Consider the following 26,098-nt stretch of genomic DNA (forward strand, 5'->3'; position numbering starts at 1 on the left):
ATCTGAGAAACAAAACCACGAGGCTGCTCTACATAGATCTCCTCCTTCAAATCACTATTCAAGAAGGCCAACTTGACATCCAATTGAAAAACAAGCCATCTCCTATGACCAGCCAAGGCAAGAAGAGCATGAATAGTCGCCATACAAGTTGTAGGGGCAAAAGTATCATGGAAGTCAACACCTGGGCGCTGGCCAAAACCTTTATCAACAAGGTGATGTTGGAAAATGGCAGCGAGCTATGGAGAGAGGAGAGACAATGAAAGTAAGACAGTGAGCTGAAGCAAAAAAAGTAGAGTGTACTTGCTAGAATGAAAGATAGAGTGAAAGTACAGCTTATGTTTAGGTCAAGGGTTGACCTAAATAGCCTTCCATCAACTTATGTTTAGGTCAATGGTTGACCTAACCAGCCTTCCACCAACTAACTAGAGTTAGGTTTATTTTACTCTAGAGCCTAGAGTCACTACTTTAAGTTTCTAAGACACTAGGTGTACACACCTTACATTGACACTTTAATAAGCGTCCACACCACACAAATTACATTGGGCGTTGCCCATAGAATCGGCAAATTCTAACACCCCCTTGCAGTGCCAATGTGATGAAGTACAAGGATGATCAATTCCTGCATAGCATCTCTCTTTGACATAATGGTAATGCACCTCTGTGTTTCGTGCGAGCATGAAACATAGGATTTCATGCTACTGCAATAGCACTCTGACTATCCAAAAGAATGGGTGCAACACCCTCCAATGGTAAATGTAGATCAGCCAACAATCTGCGCAACCATACACATTCCACTGTTGCTGTGAAGGCTGCCCTGTACTCAGCCTCACAAGATGAGGTAGCCATTGTAGGTTGTTTCTAGCTTAGCCATGAAATGCATGAATGGCCTAGAAAGAAACAGTGTAATGAATGTGACTGAGTACCTTGCAAATATCTGAAGATCCACTTAACAGCTTGCCAATGTATGGTCCGTGGGCTATGCATATACCTGCTCACCTGAGATACTGCATACTGAATGTTAGGGCATGTGTTGCAAAGATAAATAAGACAGCCAACAACCTGGCTGTAAATTGCAACATCAGACATCTCTTCACCATCATGCATAGACAGCTTTAAGCCTGGCTCCATAGGAGTGCACATAGGTTTGCAATCTTGCATACTAAACCTATGTAACAACTTATCCACATATAGTGACTGTGGCATGATGATACCATGCTGATTTTGGGTGAATTGAATCCCCAAATAATAGTGTAGGCAGCCCAAATCTGACATAGCAAATGCATGTTTGAATTCAGCCTTAAAATCTGCAATTTTTTCTTCTGTAGATCCAGTGAGCAGCATGTCATCTACATAAAGAATGATCATCAACAAGTCCCCCCCCCCCCCCTCATTCTTAGTGTATAGAGTGGGAGCAGTTGGACTATTTTTTAACCCTTTGCTAACCAAATAAGCATCAATTTTGGAGTACCATGCACGAGGAGCCTATTGAGACCATAAAGAGCTTTATGCAGCTTGCATACCATGTGCTCTTTCCCTTTAACCACAAACCCTGGAGGTTGTGGCACATAAACATCCTCATGCAAATCCCCATTCAAGAATGTTGTCTTAATGTCCAACTGATGTACTTTCCAGCCATAATTTGCAGCCATAGCAATCGCACATCTCACCGTACTCATACGAGATGTAGGAGCAAAAGTTTCTTCATAATCTATGCCCTTCTTTTATGCATAGCCCTTTGCTACCAACCGTGCTTTGTACCTGTCAATTGTACCATCAGCCTTGCCAGGTGGTAAATCCACAAGATCCCATGTAGAGTTAGTGGCAATAGAGTCTAACTCATCCTGCATGGCCTACATCCAATGTACATATTGCTCAAATTCGTCCAAGGAAGTAGGCTCATCATCGTCCAATAGTGAGCTCGTAAATACATGCTCATCACAATCATCTACTTCCGTAGAATCAATCAAATGTGCCCCCCCTGCATCATTTGCTACATTTCTGGCAGCCTTTCTAGTGCGTTGAGGTATAGGAGCATCCATTTCACTCTCCTGGAGAGTCTGTAGCAACCATCTTGGGACTGTTTTGGCTGCATTTACAGCAGCCCTTTCATGCTGTACTACTTCTTCCACTGCATGTGGCAAACCATCATTGATACCCTGCTATTCGGGAGCATATGGTGCCCAATGTCATGGGTTGCTGGCATTTGAAACTGATCATGTGAAAATGCAGCATTTTCAGCAAATAGGACATCCCTACTGACAAAGACTTTCTTCGTGCGTGGGTCATATCAGCGATAGCCCTTGCTCTCCGAATTGTAGCCAATAAATATGCATTTTACAACCTTGTCATCAAGCTTCCCACGAAGCTCTTTCGGAATATGTGCATAGGCTATGCAATCAAACACCCGAAAGTAGTCTACTTTGGGTTTCTTGCCATGCCAAGCTTCGAACAGTGTGATCGTCTTCAGTGCCTTAGTGGGTGCATGATTCAACACATGCTTTGCACACTGAACGCCTTCTAGCCAAAATTTATAAGGTAGCCCCTTGCTTTTTAGCATACAATGAGTCATAAGAGTCTCATTCTTCCTTTCAGCAACACCACTTTGCTGAGGAGTCATTTTAACATTGGTTCGATGCGTAATGCCATGATAAAGCAAATGTCTCAAAAGCACGGACATGTACTCCCCCCCTCTATTTGTGCAAAGTGTCTGCACTTTTAAGTCAGTTTCAGCTTCAAGCTTTGCAACAAGATGTTTGAAATGCATGAACACATCGGATTTTGCCTTCAGCCCATACACCCATGTATACCGAGAGTAGTCATCAATAAATGTAACAAAGTACTGATGACCTCCAAGTGCAGGTGTCCTCATGGGACCACAAACATCAAAGTGAATAAGCTACATTTTACGTACAACACGCACTGCACCATCCTTTTTGAAGGCAAACCTATGCATCTTGCCCAAAATACATCCCTCACATGCATGAGGAGGTGGAGTCTCCAGTGGAGGCAATGTATCTACCATATGACACCTCTGAAGGGTCATCAAACTCCCAAAGCTCACGTGTCCATAGCAGGCATGTCATAGCTCCACATTTTGCATAGCGGGCGAAAGAGTAGTGACTGCTAAAGCATCATGAGACTATCTGTCATATGTATCCAACAAAAATAGACCCTTATGCAAGGTGCCGGACAGCCTAAGTGCATAATCCATCTCTCTATCTCTAACAATGCATTTGTCATCTTCAAAGATGACCTGAAAGCCATGCTTATTAAAAGCAGAAATAGACAATAAGTTCTTTGTAATGCCAAGTACAAAGAAGACATCTAGAAGCATGAAATCACAACCATCTGCAGCAATAATAGTGACTGTCCCAATGCCACATACATCATAATTGTTGTTGTTCGCACATGTAACACGCTTCCCAGCAGGGGTTGAATGCAAAGAGACAAACAAACACTTCCTGAAAGTGATGTGCTTTGATGCCCCACTGTCAAAATACCATGTTTGCTGCCTTTCAGCAACATTAATTGTTGAATCAGCCATTGAAGAATCATAACTACATGTGAGAAATGTATAGTCCTCCTCTACAAAGTTGACTGAAGTATCATCTTCAATAGATTTGTTGGCTGATGTTTCTTGGACAAGCCAAACCAGAGTTCTTTTTCTTCTCTTTGGCCAATCTCTTTCTGCATTCATCGATATAGTGACCGGGCTTCTTGCAATAATGGCATTTTCCCTTCTTTTTAGTCTTTTCTGTGTCTTGGACAACCTTATTTGATGGCTGTCCAGCATCACCCTTTTGCTGATTTTTTACATTTTGCTTGACTTTTCCTTTGCCTTTGAACTTGGAAAGCATAGCCACATCACCTGAACGCAATGCCACATTCTTCCAAGTCTGTTCCTCTTGCAGCAAGAGACCTTCCAATTGACAACCAATTCGAAGAAATTTCTCAATTTCTTGGACATTCCCACCAAAAATTTGGGGCTTTTGCCCGATTGGAGGCCCTTTGTGCAAATTGTTTCCAAACTCATAGACATTGTGCAATTGCTTCCACATTGGCTCAAGAAAATTTGGGGCTGTTCAGTTTTTTGGATTCAGCACACATCAGAGGCAGATTGGCTCAAGAAAATTTGGGGCTGTTCAGTTTTTTGGATTCAACACGCATCACGAGGCAGATTTCAGTTGCTGTTCTTTGTTGACATGCTTCCTGAGGCGACATTTCTACAGAAATTTCAGCTTTCAGGTACAAAGTTCTTCAATTTCTTTGAAATTTTAGAAAGAAATTTAGGGCTTTTGCCCAACACACACTCCAAAGCAAGCAACAAGCAGTACATCAACATTTAATTGCTGTTACAATCAGATTGGACAGAGAAGTTTGAAAATTTTCCGTAAATTTTGGTAAGAATCAGCATTAAGTTGCTGTATTTTGTACTTTTGTGGACACACATTTCGAGGCGGGTGTGGTACAACAGCATAGTGTTGTAATTTAGTGGCTGAGTGCTGATTTGGGTGGCATTGTGCACACTTTGGTATTTGAGTGACAGTTTGGTACTTGTTTCTTAATCTTGTGGGGGATTTTGGTACTCTAAGGAGTATACTCTATACTTCAGCATTGAAGTATTTGGCTGCAGATTTTTTTCTATCATTGACAGCATGGCACGTCAAGGGAATAATGATTAGAGCAACATCCTTGGTGTCCTCACTCAGGAGGACAAACTTGATGGCTCAAACTATCCATTGTGGAGTTTTATGGTTCGTAACCTTCTTGTGGCGAAGGACATGTGGAACTATGTTACAAGTGATTTGTAGTGACCAGGAGGTCTTGCACCTTAGACACCTCAGCGTAACGCTCGAGGACAAGTTGTTGGTACTAGTGGTGCTGGTGCTGGTGGTATTGGTGCTGCTACTGCTGCTGCCCCTTCTCTCCCTTCTACTGAGGATCATAGGAAATGGGACTCAAAAGATGCACATGCACTTTCTTTGATTGCCTTGTCAGCGAAATGCCTTGTCAGTGAAAAGGGCAATTATTCCTCACATTCGGTCTTGTAAGATCTCAAAATCAGCATGGGATGTACTTGAGTGTATGTTTGCAGTACGCAATGAGGCTAGGATATCCTATCTCCGCAGAGAGTTGGCCAATGTGACCATGAATGAAGGTGATAGCATGACAGAGCGCCTTACTCACATACAGGATTTCCATGAGCAACTACTCAATGTTGATGAGGTCATTCAAGATGCTAAATTGGTAAACATCACATTGAACTCTCTTCTAAAGTCATCTTGGTTTCCATACCTCTTTGATGTTGTCTTTGAGGGGGGAGCGGCAACCCCTTACATTTCTAGAGCTCTGAAAGAAAAAATTAGCAAAAGCCCCAATTTTTTGGGTAGCATGAGCTGAGATTCGAGAAGAGATGGCTGAAATAGACTGGAAATTCCAAAAATTTCGAGAAAACCCCAAATCCAAAAATTAGGGTTTTTGCACTTTTCAGGGTTTGCAGAAATCGGCAAGCAGAGCTGAAAACAGAAGCAACTCTTCCAAAACAGCAGCTCCTCGGGCTGCGTGCATGCAGGGCTGCACACAGGCTGAAAACAGTGGATCTAGAGCAGATGATTGAGCTAGACAGATCTGAAGCAAATGGACAGATTTGGAGCTAATGGCTGAACTGGGCAGATCTGGAGTAGACAAGAGATGGCTCAGCTACAGCTCCTCCTCCACTTCAGTAGCACCTCACAGCAGCTGAAAAGTCTTCCTCGAGCTGAGAACCAAGCTGGCAGCAGTAGGACCTTGGGCGGGATGGCACCGGCTGACCGTGGCTGAACGGAATGCGCGCGTACGAGCTGCTCTGATACCAAATGTTGGAAAATGGCAGCCAGCTATGGAGAGAGAGGGGAGAGACAATGACAGCAAGAGAGTGCCCTGAAGCAAAAAGAGTAGAGTGTACTTGCTAGAATGAAAGATAGAGTGAAAGTACGACTTATGTTTCGGTCAAGGGTTGACCTAAACAGTCTTTCACCAACTAACTAGAGTTAGGTTTATTTTACTCTAGAGCCTAGTGTCACTACTTGAAGTTTCTAAGGCACTAGGTGTACACACCTTACATTGACACTTTAATAAGTGTCCACACCACACAAATTACATTGGGCGCTGCCCATAGAATCGGCAAATTCTAACCGACAAGCCTTGTGCTTGTTCAAAGAGCCATCACTATGGTATCTGGTCTTGAAGACCCATTTGACACCAATCACCTTCTTATGAGAGGGACGAGGCACAAGGAACCAAGTGTCATTCCACTCTAGCTTCCAACTCGACTTTCATCACCTTCCGCCAATGATCAGACTGTAAAGCCTCCTTCACGGGACATCAAACAGTAGTTAGAGCAAACAAGCTCCATAGTATGTGCCTGGTGCCGCCGTGACCTCCGCGGTCCATCCTGCGGTTCCCACTTCTCAGGGACCCCCTCAATCCCTGAATCTCGGAGTGTGTCACGAGCCCAATGAGAAGAAGGCCGGATCTCTCCTCGACGCTCTCCATCTACTAAAGACTTGGGTACATCCACCGGCGGGATCTCCACTGGGGTGGCCGGTGGAAGAAAGACTCGGAATCTGAAGAAGAATCTCCATCAAGCGGCTCTAGCTCCAAAGGAACTATCTCGGGAGCCCAACTCTCCCCTAACTTCCACGAACCGCACATCTCGGCTCGTATAGACATCCCACTTTACAAAATCATACAAGCGATAACCTTGGGACTGGGAGTTGTAGCCAACAAAGACCTATCGTCAGGAAGCCGCCTCAAACTTGTCACGCTATGTCTTCGGAATGTGCACATAGGCGTCACACCCAAAGATCCTGAAATAAGAGACATCAAGCTTAGTTCCAAAATAAGCCTCAAAAGGTGTCATCTTGTCAACGGCCGAAGTGGGAGATTGATTCAGGATGTGGACTACTGTAGCCACTGCCTTGGGCCACAAAAACTATGTCTATCGGTGCTCCATTATGGTGCGTGCCATCTCGATCACACTTCGGTTCTTCCGCTCCAAAATGCCATTCCCTTGAGAAGTGCTGGTATTAGCAAACTCTTAATGAATGCCCCTATCTACACAAAAACGAGCAAACTCATTAGAAACAAATTCACCACCCTTGTCTGATCCAAAGGCCTTCAATCTCCGGCCCAATCGGTTCTCCTCGAAGAGAAGCCAATCCTTGAAGTGGAAGAAAGCCTCCGACTTCAGCATCAAGAAGTAGACCCATGTCATCCTGTTGTAGTCATCTGCGATCAACATGAAGTACAAGCTCCCCTTCAAAGACTCATTCCTCATCAGGCCACAAAGATCCATAGATACAAGCATCATAGGTGAAGTAGACCGCCTCGAAGCTTTGTTGGGAATAGCATCCCTATGCTACTTCCCACGAATGCAGAAGACGCATGGCTGCTGACTCGCCACTATGTCCGACAAACCTCGAACAAGCGATCCTCGTAACGCCTTCCGAAGATACTCATAGTTCAGGTGACCAAACCGAGCATGCCATAGCTCAGATTGTGTTTGAGAGGTAAAATGAAGAGAGGTAAGAGCGAAAGAAAACTTCAATTTGTAGATGCCATTCTCCTCATACCCTGAAGAGAGAACCTTCCTTGATCGACAATCAAGAACTCGAACAGCATCACTGTCAAACTCCACCAAGAAACCAAAAGAATAAATCTTATGGAGCGAAAGCAAATGATACCCTAAACCGTGCACATGCAACACCTCGGAAGTGTGGGTACCACCACGTCCACCTGGAATCAACTGCATCTCCCCCCATGCAGCAATAGACACAAAAGAGCTTTCTCCTATGGGAATCTACCCACGTGATGGTCGCAAATGGGCAACACCTACTGTCGAAGGAGTCATGCGCCGTAGGGCACCACTGTCCACAAGCCACTCTCAAGCCTAGGGAACTGTCATCGCAGCATCAGAAGTCTTCGGTGTAGAGTCCTCAATGATCGCTAAGTGTAGAAAAGCAGTTGATGAGGTTACAGTCACAGCTCCACAATCCTTCGCGTTCTTCTTCTTAGTGTCCTTCTTGTCCTTGTCGGGGCAATCCTTCTTCCAATGGCCGGTCTTACCACAAATATGGCATATTGATTCTTTCTCTTTGTCCTTCTTGGATTTGTTGTCCTCCTTCATTTGGTCCTTCCCCTTCTTCTAAGAGGCTTGACCAATCAATGCCTCCGATTTGGAAGCATTCTGTCCCTTCAATTATTCCTCTTGGACCAAGACCATGGAAACCAACTCTTCCCAACGAAGAGTCGACTCCCGCCTTGAAGCAATAAGAGCGGAATAAAAATTACCGAATCGTGGCGGCAACTAAGACAATAAAGTGATCACCATGTCTTCGGAGAAAATGGGCTTCCTTGCATTTTGAACCTGCATCTGAAGCTGCCGAAGCTTGTTGATGCGTTCCCGAAGTGAAGAAGACTTGTTCACGAACAAGGTCTGCATCTGCACCTCCAAAGAAACCCTCTTCATAAGGGTCATCCAGTTGTACATCTGATCAAGTTCCAACCATATCTCCCGAGCCACCGTCAAGTGCTCTATATAGGCTATCACAGCTGTTGTACAAGACAAAAAAAGAAAAGAACGAATCTTGGTATTCAATTTGTCTCAAACTGGGCTTTGGTCAACTCCACACGAGCACTGGAAGAAAGTTTGGACTCATCTCTCACCAAGGGCCGGTTGATCTCCTCCATCACAAGCTTCGCCAAATCATAAGACTCCAATATGGCCAACATTATCATACGTCAAACGCAGTAATCAAGCTTTTGATTTGATGGAAGAGCCGGTAAAACAAGCACCTTCTTGTCCATGATTGCCTGGAACTCCACATCAGTCTCTGTAGACATCTCCACCTGCTATGCCTGCAAAAACGCAAAAGAAACCCCCTCTGACTATGAAAACACAGCAGGCTAGGACTCTTGTCTCCGCGTTCCAAACCTTCTTCAGCGTTGAAGGCAATGAAAAGGTAAAATCTGCACTTGAAGGCCAAAAACACAGCCTTCTCCCTTCTCTAATAGCAAAAAAACAGGAGCATCTTCAACAAATCTTCTCTTTTCTCGCACATCCATGCTCACCTCAGCCTTGTTCTAATGTGCAGCCCACCTGCTCGCACTTGAATGCTAAAAACGTAGCCTTGTGTCGCGGTGAAAACTCCTCTTCAGATAGGTCCACCCCAGGTCAGTCCTTCAATGCTCTGATACCATGTCAGAGTGAAGCAATGAGGAAGTGAATGACCGTGACAAAGAGTGAACGGAGAGAGAAGAGAGAGAGAGAGAGAGAGAGAGTGAAACGCAGAAAATCTGCAATGAAGAATGTTGTATAAGGATGCAGAATTATACACGGGTGCAGAGAAAATATCTACGTATGTCTCCACCTTGAGGACCTCGATCTCCATCCGTCCCGAGTGCTATCCCGGTCACCACAGGCTGAAATCTGTCAAAATTCAAGTGTGGAAATCTGCTGGAAACTCAACCTTGAAAAGGCTGAAAAGAATGCCTGAGAAAATGCCCGAAATAGGCAAGTCGGATGCATTTAATGCAGCCAACTGCAATCGGACTGCCACATGGCAAAACTGCCACGTCGCACTGCTGACATGGCAGAGAAATGACTCTTAACACAAACTACACCACTTTGTCAAATTTAATAAGACGTGTCTTAGACTCTCAAAACTATGGGATTTAGTGCAAGGGTTGGAACCCCAACTTGACCCCACACTTATTCCATGCGAGGTCGTCCGCTTGTGGAAGGCTCATAACACCCATGCTATTGTCAAACATATGCAGCGCTTATTACCTAAGTTTGACTCTCAACTTCAATATTTCGACTTAGCATTCGAGCGTTGGGCACACTTAACTAACCACTATACAACTCCAAATAGTACCCGCCGCATCAATTTGGATCATGAGGTCCAAAACTTTGAAATCACAAACAAGGATGACTTGAAAGTCAAGTTGGCTGAGTATCGACATCTCCTCGTTGAGTTCTCAACCACTAGGACTCCTAAGTCCTCAAACAATCAAATTACCTTGTTTCTTAACAAGCTACCAAGAAAATATTTCCATTTTGTGCAGCATGTGATTTCAGAATGTCGGATGCCCACATTTTATGAGTTTGCATCTTCTTACAAGGGCCACAAGGCAAGGGCAAACAAAATTCAAATCAAAATCAAAATCAAAACAAGGCTATTGAATCCCAAGGAACCACACAATCTACTCTTAAACTTGAATGGCAAAATGTACCTAAGAAAAATCAGTATTGTCAACATTGTCAAAAGACTAGCCATTATGATGATGTTGGGAATAAAGGGCCATCGTGCCTTTTATATGTGCACGGGTGTGAACACATTCTTAGCATATTGTACTTTCATACATATATCTATCTAAAACCTAAAGTGGTACACTCATCATTGTACCGAAAAACGTGTTCACTCTCTACTCTGCACACACACACACACTCTCTCTCTCTCTCTCTCTCTCTCTCTCTCTCTCTCTCTCTCTCTCTCTCTCTCTCTCTCTCTCTCTCTCTCTCAGAGCATAAGGTCTGTCTACCTCTATCTCTGTGCCAAATCGATTCCTTCAAACTAGTATCAGAGCGTAAGGTGCTGCAAACAATCGTCAGTCAAGCTGAGGCAGTCGTGAGCTGCAGAAAGCGGACAAGCTGTGGAGAGTGTGCGAGGGCCAGGCTCCAACTGTGCACCAAGGCCACTTGTCATCGGGCGAATGTGGCGGAACAGTAGACACGCTACCTTGAGGTAGCAGTGAGGTCACTCATCATCGGGCGAACGTGACGTGACGGGTAGTGGGCAGCAGTCGTCGCGTGACGAGGCTGCGTTTTGACTTGCGACAGGCGTGACGGGGCGCACGACGATGACGGGACCAGCGGGCGAGCGGGCGACGGGGAGGCCTGACGGGTCAACGGACCCGTCATTCGAAACATTTTTTTTCAAAAAAATCTTTATCTCAAACTCCTTCCTCTAACCGGGGTTCGCGCGTGCAAGCACAAAATATCAAATTTGTGCTATTTTGGCCCAGAAAGTTAGAGCTTTGCCAGATTGAGCACTATTCGTGAAAAATTGAGGCATCTGCGTCGGAATTGCAGACATTGTGCGCATTTGAATAGGAGATTCGCCAAAATTGTTGAAATTTCGCTCATCTGAGTGAAATTTCTCAACATTTAGCCCAGAAATTTGGGGCTTTTCCCAAATTTAGGAAATTTAATGTAGGACAAGCAAATTTGTCCCAGAAATTGCAGGAATTTGTGACATTTTGTCCCTGACATTTGGGGCTTTTCATGTACATGCACAAATTGGGCTGAAATTAACCCAATTTCTCGACATTGAGGCACATTGGACCCCATGCAATTTGGGGCTTTTGTAATTTGGGTAAAATTTGTACAGCGTTTGGTCATTTTATGTACATGCAGGTTGAATTCCGCGCAATTTGGACATCAACACTTGGTGAAATTTGGGGGTTTTGCTGAAATTGCTTTATTTTGGCAAAATTGGACAGTCCTATGCATGACAGAGGAAATGCAGATATGTGTTTGACGCTTTTGAGCACAAAATTTTGGGGCTTTTGGCCATTCGTGTCAAATTTTATGCCCGTGGATACACATACAACAGAAATTGCAGCTGAAATTTTGGGATTTCTCATGTAATGTGATGCACATGCCCTTTGGAACAGCTGTAATCAGTTGGATAATGCTGTAGCACTTGGTTTGGTACTTCTGAAAACTGAATTACAGATCTGAAATCTGTACTTCTGCGTGGTCATTTATTGTTGATTGGTACTTGTTTGTACCTTGGTCACTTGCGTGACAATTTGCGCCTGCATTTACTGGTTTTTTGGTCACTTTTGAGCTGAAAACCATGGCTGGCAGCAATGACAGCAGTAATTTGATGCATATAAAGAAGCTTGAAGGCGCACATAATTTTGCAGTGTGGCAAAAACAGTGCTACAATATCCTGTTACAAAAGAAGCAGGCAAAGCCGATCAAAACTAAAGGGGCAAAGCCAGTGGACATGGATCAGGACGATTGGGATGAGTTGAATGAGCTTGCACGCTCAACCATAGAGCTATCGATTTTTGATGCCTTGCTCTTCAACATTGAAGGTTTGGATTCTGTATATGCTATATGGACTAGTCTGGAAGCACTGTATGCACAGAAGAGCGCTGCAAGTAAAGTGTATTGGCTGAAAAAGCTTATGGATTTGTGTATGAAAGAAGGTACAGCAATGTCTACTCACTTAAGTGAGTTTAACTCCGTTTTCAGCCAGTTGGTTGCCTTGAAGTTCATGATTGATGAGGAATTTAAGGCTACTTTCTTGCTTTGCACTCTACCAGAGAGTTGGGATACATTCAGGATTGCTATGAACAATTCTAATGTGATCCTTTTATATGCTGATGTAGAGAGTGCTCTACTTATGGAAGAGATGAATGGGCAGAACAATGCATCCAGTACGTCTTCCAGTGCTTTGCATACTAGGGGCAGATCACAGCAAAAGGGCAAATATAATGGCAAGGGACGCAGTAAATCACGTGGCAAAGATGTCGAATGCCATCATTGTGGCAAGAAGGGTCACTTTAAACGTGACTGCTACAAATGAAAAAAAGAGAAAGGAAAAGGCAAGAAGACAAATGATTGCAAGGAAGAGAAGAAGGACAGTCAACCTAAGAAGAGCAAAGTAAAAATTGAAGAGGTGAATGTAGTCACTCATGACAGTGACAGTGGGAGTGATGTACTCTTTGTCTCTTCACAATTTGGTGCACATGCTCTACTTGCAGATATAGATGATGACATGCATACCTAGATTTTTGATTCAGGTATTTCCTTTCATGTCACCCCTCATCGTGAGTGGTTTTCCGCATATACAGGGGATCGACATGGTGTTGTCCATCTTGGGGACAACTATGCATGTGAGATTGCAGATATTGGCAGTGTGTAGTTACAGTTTCAGCATGGCTCTGTCTTTACACTTCAGCATGTACGGCATGTACCTCAACTCAAGAAAAGCTTGATCAGCACATGGCAGCTAGATGATGATGGTTTTCATACCACCTTTGGTGATGGAAAATGAAAGATCTGTAAGGATCTAGGGTTATTGCCAGAGATTGCAAGAGTGGTATGTTGTATCCACTTCATGTATCTAGTGTGAGTGACCATGTTGTTGCCGTGACCGAACAGCCAAGTATTTCTTTGTGGCATGGCCGGTTGGGACACATGAGTCAAACACGAATGAAAGTGCTTTCTCATTTAGGTTACTTGCCTTGTCTTCGTTATGCTGATTTTGAGCACTGTGATCATTGTATTTATGGCAAACATGCACAAACTTCTCACAAAAAGTCTCTTTCTTTGAAATCTTCTCCTCTAGAGTTAGTACATTCGGATGTATGTCAAATGCCAGGATTGTATTTAGGGAGAGAGAAATATTTTGTCACCTTTGTCGATGATGCTACACGGAAAGTATGGGTTTACCCTATTCGTAGCAAGGATGAAGTGCTTGGCAAGTTTAAAAAATTCTTGGCATTGGCTGAAAATCAAACAGATAAGACACTTAAGTGTCTTCGCTCTGACAATGGTGGGAAATATGTGTCCAAAGCCTTTCAAGCATTTTGTGACAGCAAAGGGATAAAGAGGGAGCTCACTGCCCCTCATAATCCACCCCAAAATGGAGTTGCAGAGCATATGAATCGGACCATACAGGATAAGGTCCGTACGATGCTGTCTCATGCTACATTACCCCATGGTTTTTAGGGAGAGGCTGTTATGACAACCGTTCATTTGATTAATCTGTCACCAAACAGGTCTTTGGGGGGGGAGGGGGGGGGGGGGAGTTCCCCAAGAAGCGTGGTCAGGTAAGCCACCTTCATATGCTCATCTGAAAGTATTTGGCTGCGAGGCTTTTGTGCACATTCGTAAAGAAAAACGCAGCAAACTTGAGCCAAAGTCTTGTAAATGCATTTTCCTAACATATGGTAACGAGGGTGAAATGGGGTATAAATTGTGGGATCCCGAGAAAAGGAAAATAGTACGCAGCAATGACGTTATCTTCTGGGAAGATCGCATGCACAAACAACCCGAAAAGATTGAGGAGGTCCGTGGGGTTGTATTCCGGGAAGAAATACCTTTTGAACAGCAAAATGTGCCCGTTGTACAATAGCAAATACCTGCTGTAAATGAACCTGTAAATGCAAGAAATGATGCTGGAAATGATCAGCCAGCTATTGCCCATGAAAATGAGCCATTACATGTGCAGGAACAGCCAGGATAGCAAGCTGTTAATGCTGATTTGCAGACTGAAATGCCAGGACAGCATGCTGAAAATGGAAATTTGCAAGAACAAGAGAGATGGAGGCCAAAACGTTTTCTTGTTGGTTTCTTCTTCTTCTTCTTCCACACACTATACAATGTACACAAAGTATAGATAAGATACAACATAAAGGAAAATGGCCTTCTAAGTCAAACAATGCATAATCGACTACACTAATCAACTCGCGTTATATCTTTGCCAGCTGTAGGTAGGTGTAACAAACTAAATATAATAAGTGATAAGTTAATGGCCATGTGAGTATCATAATGACCACCAACGTGCTAAGTGTAGATGTACGGACTCGTCTAGCCAGGCGGTCCATCATCAATGTCCGCACGTGTTGAGCTTGCCATCTCAACACTCCCCCTCAAGCTCAATTCTATCTCTGCAACTCCAAGTAAGCTTCGGAACTTTCGAAGCTTCTCTGCACCCAATGCCTTTGTGAAAATGTCAACTATCAGCAAACAATGACCATTGGGTTAGGAGATCGTCTAGGGATACTAGACAACCTGACAGATTTGTTCCTGGTACAATTAATGTGGCTGAGTATGTCATGTTGACAGACTGTGGTGAACCGTCTTGCTTCAAGGAAGCAATGGACAGACAGGACAGCAAGAAATGGTATAAAGCCATGCTGTCAGAAATGGAATCTCTTGACAAAAATGGCACTTGGGACTTGGTGCAGTTGCCTAAAGAGTAGAAAACCCTTCCATGAAAATGGCTTTACAAAATGAAGGTCACTTCTGGTTCGTCACCAAAGTACAAAGCAAGATTGGTTGCAAAGGGGTACAAACAGGAGCATGGAATTGACTTTGATGAGATTTTCTCTCCTGTAGTCAAGATGACTACATTGAGAACCATTTTGAGCTTGGTTGCAGTTGAGGATATAGAGCTCATACAGATGGATGTAAAGACTGCGTTTTTACATGGCGATCTGCATGAAGACATATATATGCAGCAACTTGAAGGGTTTGTTGAAGAAGGGAAAGAACAAATGGTATGTAAACTCAAAAGGAGTTTGTATGGGCTGAAACAAGCACCAAGAGAATGGTATCATAAGTTTGATACATTCATGCAGTCCCAAGGCTTTCATAGAAGTCAAGTGGATCACTGCTTGTATACCAAGAAGGCAGCAGATGGCAACCTGATTATCTTGGTTTTGTATGTTGATGACATACTGATTGCTGGCAGGGATACTCATGCCTTGGATTCATTGAAGCAAAGTCTTCATGGCAACTTTGACATGAAGGATCTGGGTGATGCAAATCACATTCTTGGCATGCGAATACTCAGAGATAGATCTAAAGGTTTACTCTATCTATCTCAGCAAGAGTATATCTCCAAAGTTTTGCAGCGTTTCAATATGGAGGGGGGGAAAACAATTGGGGTTCCATTGCCTCCATATGTGAAACTCAGTGCAGAGGATAGCCCTACATCTGATGATGAGAAGGCTGAAATGGCCAAGATACCATATGCTTCAGCTGTTGGCAGTCTGATGTATGCTATGGTTGCTACACGTCCTGACATTGCTTTTACAGTGGGAGTGGTTAGCAGATACATGGCAACCCTTGGCAAGAAGCATTCGGATGCAGTGAAAGGTATTATGAGATACCTGAAAGGCACAAAGGAGTTGTGCATCTGCTTTGGAAAGCAAAAAGCATCTGTTGTTGGCTTTACGGATGTAGACTATGCTGGTCATGCGGACTGCAGGAAGTCTAATTCTGGGTATGTGTTTACTTTCACAGGAGGAGCGGTCTCTTGGATCTCCAAGCTACAAAAGTGTGTTGCATTGTCTACTACAGAGGCAGAGTATGTAGCTGCCACTGAGGCATGCAAGGAGGCTTTATGGCTTTCACGTTTGGTGGGAGAGCTTGGCATCACAGAGTTACCTATTCTCCATTGTGATAGTCAGAGTGCTATCATGCTAGCACGGAATCCTGTCTTTCATGCAAAGACAAAGCACATACAGGTGAAGTATTACTTCATTAGAGATGTACTTGACAGCAAGAGCATTAAGCTTGTCAAAGTGCATACAGATGATAATCCTGTAGACCTTCTCACGAAGGGTCTTGCAGCAAAGCGGTTTGCTCATTGTTGACAGATGATGAGAGTTGGATAGATATATTTATTTCAGCTTTGTACATACTTAGACTTAGCTGATTCTTTTCTCCTCTTAAGACACATTGCCTTTAGGTGGGAGGTTGTTAGGAAGGAATAAAGGGCCATCGTGCCTTTTATATGTGCACGGGTGTGAACACACCCTTAGCACATTGTACTTTCATACATATATCTATCTAAAACCTAAAGTGGTACACTCGTCACTGTACCGAAAAACATGTTCACTCTCTACTCTGCACACTCGCACTCTATCTCTCTCTCAAAGCGTAAGGTCTGTCTACCTCTATCTCTGTGCCAAATCGATTCCTTCAAATGATGAGTATCGATCTAAGGTAAGAGTCACACAACCAAAATCCAAGAATTAGACCCCTGCACCCCAATCAGGTAAACCCCAACAAGGGGAGTAGGGTGGTGGCAACCCAACAACGGCAGTGGCAAGGCCAGAGCCACACAACCACCAGCGGTCAGCCATCACAATTAGCAAACTACTCAACTCCAAAGGGTTTGTCTAACTAGTTTATAGAGGCCCACATTGTCTCCTTAGAGATATTGGACGCAAGTCTCATTCATATCTGCAAGTTGCCTCTCGACGAGGTAACTATAGAGGCCCACTCGTCATAGCCGAGCACATCAACAACTGTTTGGCTTGTGGACAGTGGAACTCCTATAGAGTACATCAATCCCTACACTCACGAGGGTTTGTGTAGAAAATAACTCCTTGGTCAAGATTCAGGTCCAAGGTCGCGTCAATTTTCCTACTAACCAAGATCTAGATCTAGCTTCGCTGGATGATGTCTATCATGTCCCCCAACTTGGGGTGAACTTGTTATCCATTCAGCAGCTTTGCCAGTAGGGGCAAGCAATTTTCTTTACAGCAACCACAGTCAAGGTCCTCGGCTCTCAGACTGGTTTAATGATTGCTTGCAGCAAAGCATTGCCTAATGGTCTTTACCATATGACCCATTTTCTTATCAAGCCGACTGTCGATGATTCAAAGTTACATCGCTTCCAAGCCTTTGCCACTACATGGGAGCCCACCGACTCTAAGCGTCTTTCGCATTTTCGCTTAAGCTATTGTCATGAGGACATGTATTTTTGAAGACTCAGTTAACATGTGGATTAATTTTTAACCACATGGTTAAGTAAATGTTGCATATGTGAGGTGTAACTAGGGTTAGAGTAAATTTACAAGTCTGGGATCCGAGGAAATCACGGAATGTCAAAGGCAAAAGTTGTTGTAAGTTATACCGCACACATACTCAATGGTATCTGGTGCTAGTTGTTGGCCTAGGTCATTCATTTGGCCATAAGTGTCATTTGGTGACACTAGAGAAGTGGCGTTTAATGGTACCTAATATCAATCTGATGATCAAAGATGGCGCAAAGACACTCAGATATGGAAGTTGCCTAGACAATTTAATTATTAGCCAATCAGGTTATTTTTCAAGACACATAATTACTAGATTAATTTTCAATATTTAAAGACTAAAAATTAATATTTAATTATAGATAATGCTGGAAAAACCATTTGGAAAGGCTGCCACTAGTCAAAAATGCCCATGCAAGACTAAAAAACGTCTTTAGAGGCTAGAGAGAGGCATTTGACTAGATTCAGCCTACAAGAGACAAGGAGAAGATGCTGCTGGTCTGATTTGCAGCCATTGGAGGACCTTCTGAGGCAGACAAGGGTAGAAGAAGAAAATCAACAGCAAGTGACAACATCTACAAGCTATTGAGATAGGGCAACAGCAGTAAATGACTGATTTTGTTCAATTCTTTGCATCTACAAGCTGTTGAGACAATGTAGCAGCAATAAATGACATATTTTCTTCAATTCTTCGCGAAGAGAGTTTGAATTTTCTCTCTCCTCAGCATTCTCTCTCATCTTCTAGCCTTTCTACAGCCTTGCTCCAAACATTACAGCATTGAGATCACTAGAGATTAAGAAATTTCAGATTTCTCTATTGTAAACCCTAATCTGCAGCAGAAATTAGGGTTTAGCAACAACCTTGGGAAGCATGCCAAAAATTGTAAGCTCAAAGACAACTTGGATTCAACAGGGCTGAAACTGTTTTTAGTCAAATTCAAGTGGAGGGACCAGCAAATCAACGAATTTGGGGCATGTTCTATCTCCATCAAAGTGGGTGAAGGCCAATTGATTGCCAGAATCAAGGCGCAAATCAGATTGAAGACTTGCTGATCATTTCGAACAACAAGGAAAGTTAAATAAATACCGAAAGGGGCGCCAATTTTGGGGCCAAAATGGTGTCCAATGTTCGAGATTATATGGCAAAGTGTACATTTCAGTTTTGTGAATTGGTTAATTGCTGTAAATAGTGCTTAATCAAGTTATTTACTAGCCTATCCGAGGAGGAAGGCTAGTTTCAGCTATCTTGGTTACGACTCTCTTTATGAGCTATCATGTCAAGGGATGTTTAAGAACATTCCACACCTAAAACTATCTCAAGAGGTCTGTAAAGCATGTGAGCTAGATAAGCAACATCATGCATCCTTTCCTTAGAAATCTACCATCCATGTTGAGGAACCCCTTGGCTCATTCATGTAGATCTTTGTGGTCCCGCATCCATTGCCGACTTGAATGGCACACTACACTTCTTTCTGATAGTAGTAGATTTCTCTAGATACATGTGGGTATACTTCCTCAAGCAAAAGTCTAATGCCTTTACTTATTTCAGTGCTTAGGTATTGCTAGTTTATAACCAGACTAGTCGTGTCGTCATGTGGGTACTATGAGGAGTGATTCTGGTGGCGAGTTTACCTCCCACGAGTTCTTTGTGTTTCTATAGGAGCAGGGCATTGCACGCTAGCTTATATTTATAAACTCTCCTGTCCAAAATGGAATTATAGAACGTAGGAACCACACATTCATGAATATGGCATGCTCTCTATTGTTCACAGTAGAGCTCCTTGAGCACCTTTGGATTGAGGTTGTTAACAATTCAATGTATATCCTTAACCGATGTCCAATTGAATGGTCTCTAAAAAGACTCCGTAAGAGGCATTTTTTGGCTCTCTGTCTCTTGTTTCTCACTTTAGTCTTCAATAGTCGTGCTTATACGCACACTTTTGATGGCATGATGACAAGATGGGAAAGCTCACCCACTCCCACAGATCTCTTGATCTTTGTGGAGTATTCTTCCAAAGTAAAAGCCCTCCGTTTGTTCGATCATCGGACGAACAAGGTGATCATTAGGAGGAAACATTCTTTGATCAGAGGGTCAAGTGCAATTTTTTGCACCGAACTTTGCATCCTCACCTGCCCTCAATTCCTATGAGATCATGCCTTCTGAGCCAAGTTTACTGCCCGCTCCTGACCTTCCTGCAAATACTTCAACACCCAAGCCCACTCCATAAGACCCGTTACCTTGCTGAGGCCCGATACCAACAGACCATGCGGGATTTGGGGACCCATGCACAAAATTCCACTTTGGATGGCCTTAGAAGATCTACTCAGCTCACCCCTTGGATTTCATATACATTGCTGTTTACAGCTGATTACACTGCATATTTTAAGCCGGACAAGAAGCCTCTCTAGCACTCTCTGTGGTGTGAGGCCATAGAGAAGAAATTGGATAGTATTGAGCAAAATGGGACTTGGACATTGGTGGATCATCCTCATCTACTTCGTCATCGGGACAAAGTGGATTTTCAAGACCAAGATAAAGGCTAACAATACTTCAGACAAATACAAGGCTCGCCTTATAGTGCAAGGTTTCAACCAAAAGCACAACATTGACTATGAAGAAACTTTCGCACTTACTGCTCAATTGATATCATTTCTAATGTTGGTTGCACTCACCGCTCACCACGATTGGCCAATCTATTAGATGGACGTAAAAGTGCCTTTTTGAACAGTTATTTGAAAAAGGAAATCTATATTGAGCAGCCTCCCCGGCTTTTCTTCTGCTAACGAAAATGACAGGGTCTTTTGCTAATAGAAAGCACTTTATGGGCTCAAGCAAGCGCCGAGGTCTTGATACCATAGGATAGACGACTTCTTATAAACTCATGGATACCATTCTGCCCCCTATGACCCAAATCTATATGTGCGCACCATTGGCACGACAATTAGCTATATGTTGTTGTATGTTGATAATATACTCACTAGCTCAAATTCTATAGCTCAATCTCCATAAACCCCGAGGGCAATCTCCATAGTCTGCAGCCTGAAAACTAGGAGCACAACTGACCGAGACTACGAAAAGAAAGGCCAATAAATAGACCAGCAATAACAGGTCGATTGCATTAAATGCAGCCAACTGGTCAACAAAACTGGCTGACCAGCTTAGTCAAAGATAGGGCAACCGTGGGTTGCTTCTTCCTGCTCCATGAAACAGTACCAACACCCAAGATAAAGCAATAACCTGTCGTGGACCTCAGATGATCCACATCGCCAGCCCAATTTGAATCACTCTATCCTATAAGGACCAAGTCCATAGTATCGGAACCTACTGGATAATAGATCCCAAGATCAGGAGTCCCCCATAGGAACCACAAAATCCTCTGAGCAGCCTGCCAATGCACCATCTTGGGTTCACTCATGAACCTGGCTAGCACACCTACAACATAATATAAGTCAAAACAAGTATTAAGAAGCCAAATCAAGGAGCCAACTAACTGCCTATAACGGGTAGCATCCGTCAAAGAAGAATTGAAATGAGTTGTAGCCTTCCAATTCGGGTCCATAGGAGTCGTAAGAGACTTTCATCCCTCCACCTCACACGTAGTCAAGAGTGTTAGAGCTGAACATTCCCTGAACCGACAGGAGTAGTAGGAGCAACCGATTAGCACACGACAGGTGCAAGAGTGCCACGTGGCAACTGATGTGGCACAATCGGCCAGTTGTAGCAGTCGGCTGCTGACCTACATTATTTTTTGTGTTTTTCCTGGCCTATTTATAGGTCCTGATTTCAGCAATCTTTCTTAGTTTATTTTCACAGATTTCAGGCTGCAGACTATGGAGACTGCTCTCGGAGCTGACGAAGACTAAGATCTTCGAGGTGGAGACATACGTAGATATTCTCTCTGTACCCGTGTATATTTTTGCATCCTTATATTGCATTCCTCACTACAGATTTTCTGTGTTTCACTCTCTTTCTCTCTCTTTGTTCACTCTTTGAGTTTGGTCATTCGCTTCCGCATTGCTTCACTCTGACATGGTATCACAGCATTGAAGGACTAACCTAGGGTTGGACCCATCTGAAGAGGAGATTTCAGCACTACACAAGGCTGCAATTTCAGCATTCAAGTGCGAGCACGAGGGCTGCGCATCAAAACAAGGCTGAGGTAAGTGTGGAGTGCGAGAAAGAAAAAGGTTTGCTTAAGTTGATGTTGATTTTTGCTATTAGAGAAGGAAGAAGGCTGCGTTTTGGGCCTACAAGTGTAAATTTTACATTTTCATCGCCTCTGACACGTAAAGGAGCAAGATGAGCGAACAAGAGCCCTAGGAGGCTGTATTTTCACAATTAGAGGGGGCTGCTTTTTGTACTTTGTGCAAGCATTGTAGGTGAAGATGTCTTATGAGGCCGAGACAAAGTTTCAGGCGATCATAGACCAGAAGCTGCCTGTGTTACTAGCTCTTCCGTCAAATCAAAAGCTCCAGGGCGAGAATTACCGCATCTAGCGGGTCATGATGCTTGCCATTCTGGAGTCCTATGATTTGGCAAAGCTTGTTACAAAGGCTATTCATCGTCCTTCCCGAGATGAGTCCAAACTCTCTTCCAATGATAGAGTGGAGTTGCCAAAGGCTCATGCACATTGGGATAAACTCAATGCTCACATTCACTCGTTTTTATTTCTCTCATGTACTACAGTTGTTATCTCTCATATTGAGCATTTGATGGTGGCTCGAGAGATATGGTTGGAGCTTGATCAAATGTACAATCGGATGACTATCATGAAGCAAGTTTCTTTGGGAGTGCAGATGTGGACCATGAGTGTCAAAAAGCCATCTTCTATGTGGAAGCATATCAATAAGCTGAGGAAACTTCAGATGCAAGTTCAAAACATAGGGAAGGCGATCACTTCTGAAGACATAGCGATAACTCTTCTTCCACAGTTACCGCCCCGTTTCTATGGTTTTTATTCTGCCTTAATTGCTTCACGACTTACGGTATGAGACTCTTCGGTGGGAAGAGTTGGTTCCTATGGTCTTGGACCAAGAGGAGCAATTGAAAGGTACCAATGCTTCGAAATTTGGGACCTTGGTTGGTTAGTTCTCTCAAAAGAAGGGGAAGGACCAAAAAAAGGAGGAGAAGAAAAATCTCAAGAGGACAAAGAAAAGGAATCTACTTGTCATATTTGTGGCAAAACAAGTCACTAGAAGAAGGATTGTCTCGACAAGGAGAAGAAGGAAAAGGAGAACAAGGAGAAATTTTCAATGGATTCCAGAGCGATGGCTGCTTCCTCATCAACTACTTTCCTCCACTTGGAGGTGGCTGAGAATTTGACCTTGACAGCTTCTCTACAGATATTGCTCATTTACGGCCGTCGCATGGCCAAATTCTCATTGGTGACAGTTCGTCTATTTCTATCCAGGGACGGGGAAGCATGCATCTTATTCCAAATCAACGTGGCGGGGCCCATACATCCGAGGTACTTTATGTGCAAACCTTGGGGTACCATCTACTTTCAAAACACAAGATTTGTGCCCTCCACCTTTTGGTCAAATTTGATGAGGATTCTTTTTGGATTCTTAATCATGGATCGAGACACGTTCTTTCTTCAAGTTATGAGGAAAATGGAGTCTACAAGTTGCGGTCTTCTTCTGCCTTGACTTCTCTTCTTCTTACCTCCCGAACTCAATCTGAGCTTTGGCATGCTGGGTTTGGCCACCTAAATTATGATTACCTTTGAAAGACGTCAAAGGGACAGCTTGCTCAAGGTTTGCCTAAACATTGTGATGAGCCAGCAACCTTGTGTATCCTACATCCGTGGAAAGCAGACTCGTGATGTTATGCCCAGCAAGGCTTCGAGGCGGTCTTCAACACCCTTGGAGCTTATTTCTACCAATCTTTGTGGATCGATGAGGATGGAGTCCCTTTGAATGAGCTTGTATTTCATACTAATTGTGGATGATTACACCAAGATGATATGGTATCATCATTGTACATTATTCATTGATTTTCCAATCTATTAGATTTTGAGTTCATTCACTATTAGTGTTTCCAGAACAATCGAGTACTTCCATTGCAAACCCTATCGTTTCCCTACATAGACAAAAGGGATGCAAGATAGGCCAAGTGCAAAGAATATGGATGAGAGATCAAAAAAAAGGTAGACAAGACAAGGTGATCACTTGAGCAAGACCATAATGGGAACACAAGAGCACCAAGTGAAGCTTTGAAAAAAATTAACTGCACTCTCAAAAGAGAGCAAAACTACATCAAGGAGCTATAGGAGAGTATCAAAAGTGGGATCAATATAGCAATGTTCCAAGATTCTATAACTAAACCACGAGGAGTCACCACAAGGAGGGACTTTGGAGGAGCAATCGATCAACAAAGGGTACTATTGCATGAGCTGCCCATGGAGACCACTGACACAATGGCACTTTCCTAGAGTAAGGACTGAGGTGACAAATAAAGGTCCCATGTACATAAATATGGTATCACAATGTGGTCCTTTGCAAATAGATAGCAATGCCAATGATAGGAAAAAATGCAAAGAATGCAGGTTGCATATGATTCCAAAGTTCTTGCGATCCATTATAATTAGACTTGCAGCCTATTACAAAAAATGTAAGAGGAAAAAGCAAAAACCAAGCCTTTGATGGCTCAAAAGAGAGAAGGGAAGGACCACTACACCATGTCAATAAGATGAGTACCATGCTTTTTACAAATCCTTGCAAATCATCAAAATTTGCCCACATTAATATTTGCCACAACCGTTTTAAGGCTCCCATAAGGAGAGCTGAGATGCCACATTTCTAGCAAGGTTCCTACCCTATTTGGCCAAACCACAACCTTGCTGACCATGCACTCCATTTTAATACACATACCTCATGTCAATAAGGTAGACAAGTTACAAGTCTTGACTTGGTGGGAACCTCAATCTACAATGCAACAGTCAATGAGGCACCCAGGTTACAAGTCTTGACTCTATGGAAACCCTACTCTACAAGCAAAAAGAGTTCGGACAATATATATCAAACATAGCACATAAAGAACCACTCGTGTGCGAATATATGGACTAATTTGATCTTGGAGAGCAAGGTTGTTCTATACCCAGCACATCTTAGCTAAAGAATTAGACTATCGTTTATCATCTTTCAACTAATCTGAAATTTTTGCCCTTTGGAATCATTTCTCATCTTTCTACTAAAGCTTTGCCAGTGCCTTGTACTTTGTCATTAGGCTCTGCACATAAAGCCATAATCACCAATGGACACTTTATTTGTCCATGTAAACTTTAACCGTGGTGAAGCATGTCACGAATGGCATAATGACAAGATTCGTACCAAACACTGTTCTTTCAGACCCGTCAATTGCAAAACAAGCTTCTTTTTTGTTTCCAAAGAAGAAAGATAAGTCTATTAATAAGACTTCTAGGAATTCCAAGGCAAAATGCAAAGTAGAAAGCAGCCTCATAAGGGACTTCTCTATCAAGAAAAATGTAACAAGGGAAGCCTATTTCAAGGCTGGAATTGCAATAAGCTTCTGTCACACGAATCTCAGGAAAGCTACGAGCATTTGCCAGCATACCACCAATGGACTAGGAACTTTCTAATCTGAAACCATGGAGTGCTTCTGCGTTAGCAACTTAGTCTTCTCTAGAATGCATTCTAAATTTTATTCCTCGATGGTCACTGTATCCGTAAACCGAGACTGCCATGTATCAAAACGAGTCTGTATGTAACAACTGAGTCGAGTCATAAAGAACCAGGCTGGACTATGCAAGGGTGAACCTTTGATAGGACGAAACTGAGAACGTCCTCGGTACAAAACGCAAGGTATCTAGTATTAATGCGTCGGATCTAAGACGTAAGATTGTGACTCTGCTTACAGAGCTGCATAAGGGCGATGTATTAAGGGAAGAAATCGGCGCTGAAAATTGGAGATTTGATGAGAGAGAGAGAGAGAGGGAGCGCTTACCGAGCTTTCGCAAGGACAGAGGCGGTGGCCGATTGTTTTGCTGTGTGCAGCCCCAAATAAGCAGACAAGAAAACAGAGGATGTGAGTGAGAGAGAGAGAGAGAGAGAGAGGCGGACGCTCAAAATCGAAGGTTTTGCCCCGGTGATGAAGAGGGAAACAGCTGGTTAACTTCAAAAGGGGGCTCGGGATTGCAGATCCGTGCTTGGCCGCGAGAGAGAGGAGGAGGGGGCAAGCGGGGGTGGGAGGGGCAGAGGAGATCCGGGCGGTGGGGGGGGTCGGGGGCGCGCGCGGGGAGGAGGAGGAAGGGGAAGAGGAAGGGGAAGGGGAAGGGGAAGAGAAACGGGGAAAAGAGAGGATAAAAAATGCAAAAGCGTCCCTACTTTCGGTACGAAACAAAAATTCTAAAAGTAACAGAGGAGAGTGTCGCCTAGTCTCGCTCGAAGTCTCCGGGGCACGTGCTCCCCTTTGCACGTGGCTCTCCCTCATTGGACATACATGGTCGTCTCAGATTCCTCCTCCCCT

At 43.5% G+C, this 26,098-nt stretch overlaps 1 protein-coding gene across 2 annotated transcripts in view; it reads right to left on the reverse strand.

Annotated features, from left to right (window-relative positions):
- Positions 1–25,860, reverse strand: part of LOC148039710 (uncharacterized) — a 38,564-nt gene extending 12,704 nt beyond the window's left edge. For both annotated transcript variants that reach the window (XM_087693234.1, XM_087693227.1), the window contains exon 1: positions 25,577–25,860. The gene's annotated coding sequence lies outside the window, so the exon portion shown is untranslated. The remainder of the gene's footprint in view (positions 1–25,576) is intronic.
- Between the last annotated feature and the right edge of the window lie 238 nt (positions 25,861–26,098).

The sequence above is a fragment of the Lygodium microphyllum genome, chromosome 2, assembly GCF_053477565.2.
Source record: "Lygodium microphyllum isolate KBCC chromosome 2, Lygodium_microphyllum_v1.1.10, whole genome shotgun sequence".
Taxonomy (NCBI): domain Eukaryota; kingdom Viridiplantae; phylum Streptophyta; class Polypodiopsida; order Schizaeales; family Lygodiaceae; genus Lygodium; species Lygodium microphyllum.